The sequence below is a fragment of the Triticum dicoccoides genome, chromosome 4B, assembly GCF_002162155.2.
Source record: "Triticum dicoccoides isolate Atlit2015 ecotype Zavitan chromosome 4B, WEW_v2.0, whole genome shotgun sequence".
NCBI classification, from domain to species: Eukaryota; Viridiplantae; Streptophyta; class Magnoliopsida; order Poales; family Poaceae; genus Triticum; species Triticum dicoccoides.
This window is the reverse complement of record NC_041387.1, coordinates 99,480,612-99,487,001: the sequence shown is the minus strand read 5'-3', so window position 1 is coordinate 99,487,001 and position 6,390 is coordinate 99,480,612. Positions and strand designations below refer to the sequence as shown.

The 6,390-nt window shown below is 40.4% G+C and overlaps 1 long non-coding RNA gene across 1 annotated transcript; it reads right to left on the bottom strand.

Moving 5' to 3' along the window:
* Window positions 1-2,211: 2,211 nt before the first annotated feature.
* Window positions 2,212-5,170, bottom strand: LOC119295263. Its single transcript, XR_005143857.1, has 3 exons — window positions 4,652-5,170; window positions 4,372-4,575; window positions 2,212-3,591 (listed from the first exon to the last, which is right to left on the bottom strand). It is a non-coding gene; the product is annotated as an uncharacterized LOC119295263 (long non-coding RNA).
* Window positions 5,171-6,390: the final 1,220 nt, after the last annotated feature.

Here is a 6,390-nt window from a genome sequence, read left to right as displayed (position 1 = left end):
GAAAGTTGACTCTTTTGTTCACTTCAAAGACACCAAGGAGAACCAGTTAGAGCCTCTGAGTTTTGCAGAAATGTGTGTAATGGTCAAATTTTTGGTCTATCCTATATATACCCTCACCTATCCCATCAGTCCAACCTGAAGCAAACTACACTCCCATCATTTGTTCCGAGAGAGAACTCCACCTCATTGTTGATTTCAAAGGGCAATCCACTCCAACCATCTAATCAAACCTTTGAAATTTAATCCCTTATTGCTTTCGATTCCTACCTTTTCAAATCTAGAGCCAAATCTTGAGAGATTTCAAGTGTTAAAGAGATTATCTTTGAAGCACAAGAGCAAGGGATTCATTTTGAAGCAACATCGATCTTGTTACTTTTGGAGGGTGTGTGCCTCCTAGATCAGCTATATGTGCTTCAAAGTCTTCATGTTTGTGAAGAAGAAAAGAAGTTTGTATAGGCTCGAAGATCACCTACTTCATGAATATCTACGCTAGTGAGGCTAGTCCTTCATGGGCCTAAGCCATGGTATAATAGGTTGGGTTGCTCCTTCATGGACCCTTTGTGGGTGAGTGTACTTTTGTGGACCGTTCATTCATGGAACCTCGCAACCGAGATGCTAAGCCTCCATCAACGTGGATGTAAGATAGTGCCAACTATCTGAACCATGGGAAAAATCTTCATTGAGCCTATTTTGTTTGTGATTCTCACAACTCTAGTCCTTTACTTTGCACTTACATGTCTTTACTTTCGGCTGCAAATATAAAGTTGGGTTGGCCTCCATCGAAACAAGCAAGATTGTCAGTCTCACTAGCCTTGCTAGTTAGAACGATTAAATGTAAGTGTGTATGGAAGATTGATTGCAATGGAAAAGTAAAATCAAGGAATTGTAAAAGAGCATTGATCGAGGATGGAAGAGATAGGAAGAAGAATGGACTGGAATCCATAGGTTCACTAGTTGTTGCTCTCCAAAAGATGACATGGTGTGGGAAATAAAATAAAATTGTGCATCAATTCAATTGCAGTTTGATGTGACTATGATTGTACATGGCATAACTACATATGAGCATCCCGTCCAAAGATCAATAGACCGTTATCCAACAACATCTATACCTAATACTCCACCCAAGATTGCTATCCAGCATGTATTTTAAAATATCAAGTAATAAAACCGAGTATTGTACTAAGTACGATAGCATGGAGTAGATGCTATATTGTCTGTATCCTACGTTCCAAGAACAACTACACAGTCATATTTTTATCCCGAGTGGAAACAATACAATATAATCCTTTTCCACTTTCTATCAGTGTGGTATATTACTTGCAAAATTGAAACCAACTATCATACACAACTCCATATTGGAGATCATATATCAAACTTGGCCAAAGAAAGAAAAATATATGAGAGAGCATGTATGAATAAGAATCATGCAGCAAATAAACCATATTGATCTCAAAAGAATTCATGGATAGATCTGACTCATAAAGTGACAATGCATCACATCGCAACAACACTACAAGAAAAATGTCAACTTGCGACCATCACTATTGGTCACTGAAAGGTCATTGTTTTTCACTTGCGACCTTTTTGTGACCAAAAATAGATGGTCAAAAGCTGACGGTCGTAAACTAAAATTAACGATCTTCTCTCTGAGAAGGTCATGGAAGGAAACGACCAAAACAAAAGGTCATTGATTCTATGACCTTCTCTTTTGGTCGCTAGCTGTCTGCCCAGGCCACATGGGATCCGAGGTGGCAAGCTGACGTGGCAAAATTGCGACCAAATGAAAAGGTCATTGACAAGATTCAGCCCCGTCCAATTCGGTGTCTATATGGGCCGAGCCCAACAATTTGGCCTTTTTAATATATATTTTTTCTGTTAATTTTTGCTAGGTACATGGGCCTGGCCCAAAATTTCAGGCATTTTATATCTAGACCGTGGACTTTTTACACTGCTTGGGCCTTCATAATTTAGAGTTGGTGCCACTAGTTAGATGGGTCCCACTTACCATAATCTCATACATTGGTCCCACTTGTCATAAATTTTAGAATTTCTCAGATTAATTTCATGAGTAGGTCCCACTAGTCAGGTTTCCATTTCACAAGTTTCCAAATCACAAACATAACTAATATTTCAAATAGAACAGAACAAATGTAGTTTAGCAATTAACACTAAATTAGTCAATTAACACTAAATTAGTCAATGAACACTAAATTAGTTTTAGTAATGATGCTGCAACAAGATGATGTGTAGTAATTAACAAGATGATTGTATAGTTGGTATTTCCAATAGCCGAGGTACCCATACATATATATTTCTCTAGTTCTAATTCCCTTACAGGAGTTCCATATATATGTATCTCATCTTAAAACTATACCTCAGCCACATATCTCATCTTAAAACTATACCTCGGCCACACAAATCTATACATGCGACTACGTTTGAGCATGTCTTGGAGGGACTATAATTATGGCTTGATATTACTCAACATACATGTTAACAGAAAGAGGAGAACATCACAACACATTTTCATTTTTGAAAACCACATTAAATAAAAGCCTTTTGACTATTTTATTGTTTTCTTGTAACTAAATTGAAAATATTTTTGAGTGTACAGCAGAATGCAACCAAGGAAGCAAAACATTTAAAAGGACCTTATTTTCATGTACCAGGACCACTACAGAGCAAAAGAGGGTCAAAGTGAGCTCGAATGGGTGGCCCCTGCAAGAAAATAATTGCCCAATTATGAGACAATAAACCTACACAGGGGCTTTCCAGCAGCACACCATGTAACAGAAACAATTCTGATATTTCATATCATCCATGTCATAATTATAAAAATGAGAAAATATAGTTCCACATAAGCAAGCAAATATAAAATGAAAACTAGTTGACTATGTATACAAAATATAGTTCCACACTATCAGAATTACAAGGACTGAAAGTGCCAAGTTAATGTAAGTGTCTTTTTGTTTGGATCTAGCTCACCATGGTCAGTAATTAATCAGATAGATATTGATTTGAAACAAACAAAACTTGGCACATATATCAACATAAGAATAATAGTGTCAGAGACAAGCATTCTTTTACAACATAACTAATCAGATATACCACATATATGTTTTGCAACAAACTAAAAAATAAAACAAGGCATGCATTAATCAGATAGATATTGATTCAAAAATTCCAGACTCCAGAACATAACTAACAAGTTCAAATAAAAAGGGTTTAGGGGTTGAGGGTACGTTGCAAGAAAGAACATGCTTCCACCTTGCTTCAACATACCTTTTAAATTGTTTTCTTATCCATGGCATCATCAGTCTTAACCAAACCAGAGCAAGTAAAGGATCTTGTGTTCGGAGCATACACTAGACCTGATCTTACTTAACAGGTGGTTGTTCTAATCACCTACAGCCTACCTCAAGCCCTCAACTCGATATAGTAAATCTACACAAAAAATCGACAGCTAAAGAACAATGCAGCATTCTCGTGAAGTAGCAAGCATGCCTAGATGGTGACTCCCATGAACAGAGAATCCTACCACTTGTGGACTTAAACGAGGAGTATCCAAGGTTCCTACTTGTGTTGCCATTGCTGAAAGAAAAGTATACATTAATGCTTAAACAAGATAAATAGTACACGGATACAAAAAGGGTAGCAGGATTAAAAGAATGATTTAGAGAATGGACGACTGGTCCACATAAAATTCAGAACATCAATCAAACAATCGACAATTGTCTTCGATAATGTGAACTGCAAATCCAAATGCAGATTCTAGAAAGTATGCACACCAAGCATCTATCCAAAATAAGAACAGAAACAAAAAGGAGGGCTACCAAACTCAATCTACTCTAAACACTACTACAAAAGGTCCATCGGCATGAATGACGAGAATAGCATGTAAACCAGAACTTGATGCCATTTTATAGCTAGTTGTTTTAGCCTGTCGACTAGCTAGTTAGATACATTTGGATTTCATCACACTATAAGCCTCCAAGGTCCAACAGTTAGTAGATTAGCCTCTATAGATGGATACCTATGGCTTTCATTTAATACATTGAGGACCACACAGATAAACCAACTAAATTCAGAAACAAATGTGAGTTATTGACCCTTCAGACTAGCGTACTTATGTCAGTTTATCCTTACGTAGCTTAATCTCCTAAGAAACAACATGCAGGCTATCCACATCTAATGTCCAGCACACAATAGAAACAACTAGTGGTGTAGCAACTCCTCCAAGAAGAAACTAGAATTATTAGCTGCAAAATTATTTCATTCCTCATGGCCATACAAGTAGTAATCCACATGCTATGGAGTGTGGCTCAGTCACGGGATCTAGGCAGAGGAGGGAGGCAGAGGTAAAGTGCTCACCGAAGAGGTTACTGGCAATGCAGCGGTCGCATTGCAGGTCGGCCACCACTGTCGCGCAATAGAGGTGGTCGCGGCAGGATGCACGGCGTCTTGGGAGACACGACGGAGGAGGTCAGTGTCGCTGCTGTCCAGCCAACGCGTGCGAGCACGCCAATCTACGCCAGCATGAATGGCCTTGGAGTGGAGATGAGGTCTCTTCTGCACCTGTGTATGGAGAACCAGCCGCATCAGAGCAGGGGAGAGAGAAAACCAAATCTGGACTGAGGCACAGGGAGGAGACCTTGAGGACACGGCGCCTTGGACGGTCAGAATCCGCAACCGGAGCACACATGAATCCACGCCTCCCAGCACTAGCCACGGGCCAACGCCATGGATCTCGGCTACGGGTGTGACGGTGGCGGTGGTGGCACCCAGGTCGTGCAGGCCTGATCCGAGGCCAGGGAGGCGCCCATTGGATCTGGACGGAGAGATGCGAGCCCCTTGCTGCGCGGTGCCATGTGTCACCGAAGAATATTAGAATTGGATAGCACATGTGGCGGCGGCGTGCAGTGCGGGGGAGAGAGATGGGTCATGAGAGAGAGGCCGGGGTGGGGGCTGTAGTGGATCTGGCCGGTGACAGTGTTCGGAGGGCAGGGGAGGGAGGGGGTCAAGGCCGGCAGAGAGCGGCGGTGGATGGCGGCAAGGGGAGGGGAGGGATCTGGATCGGGGAGTTCTAGGGTTCTCTACATGGGGGAGAGAGAGGAGTGGTGTGCGGTGGAGAGAGAGGATGGCCCATCTAGGAGGAGAGGGGAGGGGCTGTCGGCGATGAGGTTGGAGGTCGTCGGTGTGATTGGAGAAGAGGACGGTGGTGGATTGGGTTGTGCTAGGGTTGGGGCGGCAGCGGATTGAGATCTGGGGGAGGGAGAGGGCTAGGGTTGGCAGTCGTGGGTGCGTGGGTGAGAGGGTGAGGCCGTGAGGGGGTGAGGGCTGCCGTCGGATCGGGGAGTATTTGACGGTGTTGGATGCGTGATCCGCGTGAGATGCCTATCGACCAATCAAAATGTGGTAAACGCTTTGACAATCTTATGACCATCTAATTGGTCTTAATTGATTCAAATAAGTATTTTTTGCATGACAAAAGCATCTTCTATTTTGATTTTGTTGTGAAGAACCAACCAACTCTTTGTTGCAAAATTGAACCACCTCAATTTTAAAAAATATTAGACCATTTTCCATTTTCATCACTGAAACAGGGAAAAATTTCCATTTTCCATTTTTTTGAATGCCCAAAATGAGTTTTTTTTGTGAAGGATCTACCATATATTTGATTTAAAACTGGATCAAATCCATTTTATAAAATATTAGAACATATTTAATGCACAATTGACCAAATACTTGGGTGTCAAAAGTTCCGACCCACCTTTGGTGAAAAACACAAATTTCCGCCAATTCAGCTCGAAGCGGGTCAAATTGAACTACAGCTACCTCGTAGTTTGCTCTTTATTTTTTCAAAAATCATTTCAAGGTACATAAGTATCTATTTAATCAGAGAAACATCAAAAGTTTTCCAATATTCAACCATTAGCTAGGAACGGTCATGCCCACCGTTTTGACCGCATTTTGAAACGGGCATAAAAAATTCAAAAAAATCAAAAAATTGGAAAACCTTCGCACTGTGTCATTACATTGACCTAGTTACCAGGAAAAATAATAAACTTGTAATACGACAATTATTTTTAAAAAGTGTTCTCAAAAAAGAGCTATCACGTGTGAAGATTCATGGCTTTCAAGTCAAATGATCAATCTTATAACCACATTCATGGCATAGTTTGTTAAAATGATATCATATTATGCACAATGGTGCATCTTGGAATGGCAAATAATGTTGCCTAAGGGAGTTTTCGTTTTCTTTGGAAGAAAAAATCATTTTGCATTTTTGAATGCCCAAAATGAGTTTTTTTTGTGAAGGATATACTATATATTTGTTGCAAAATTGGATCAAATCAATTTTATAAAATATTAGAACATATTTAATGCACA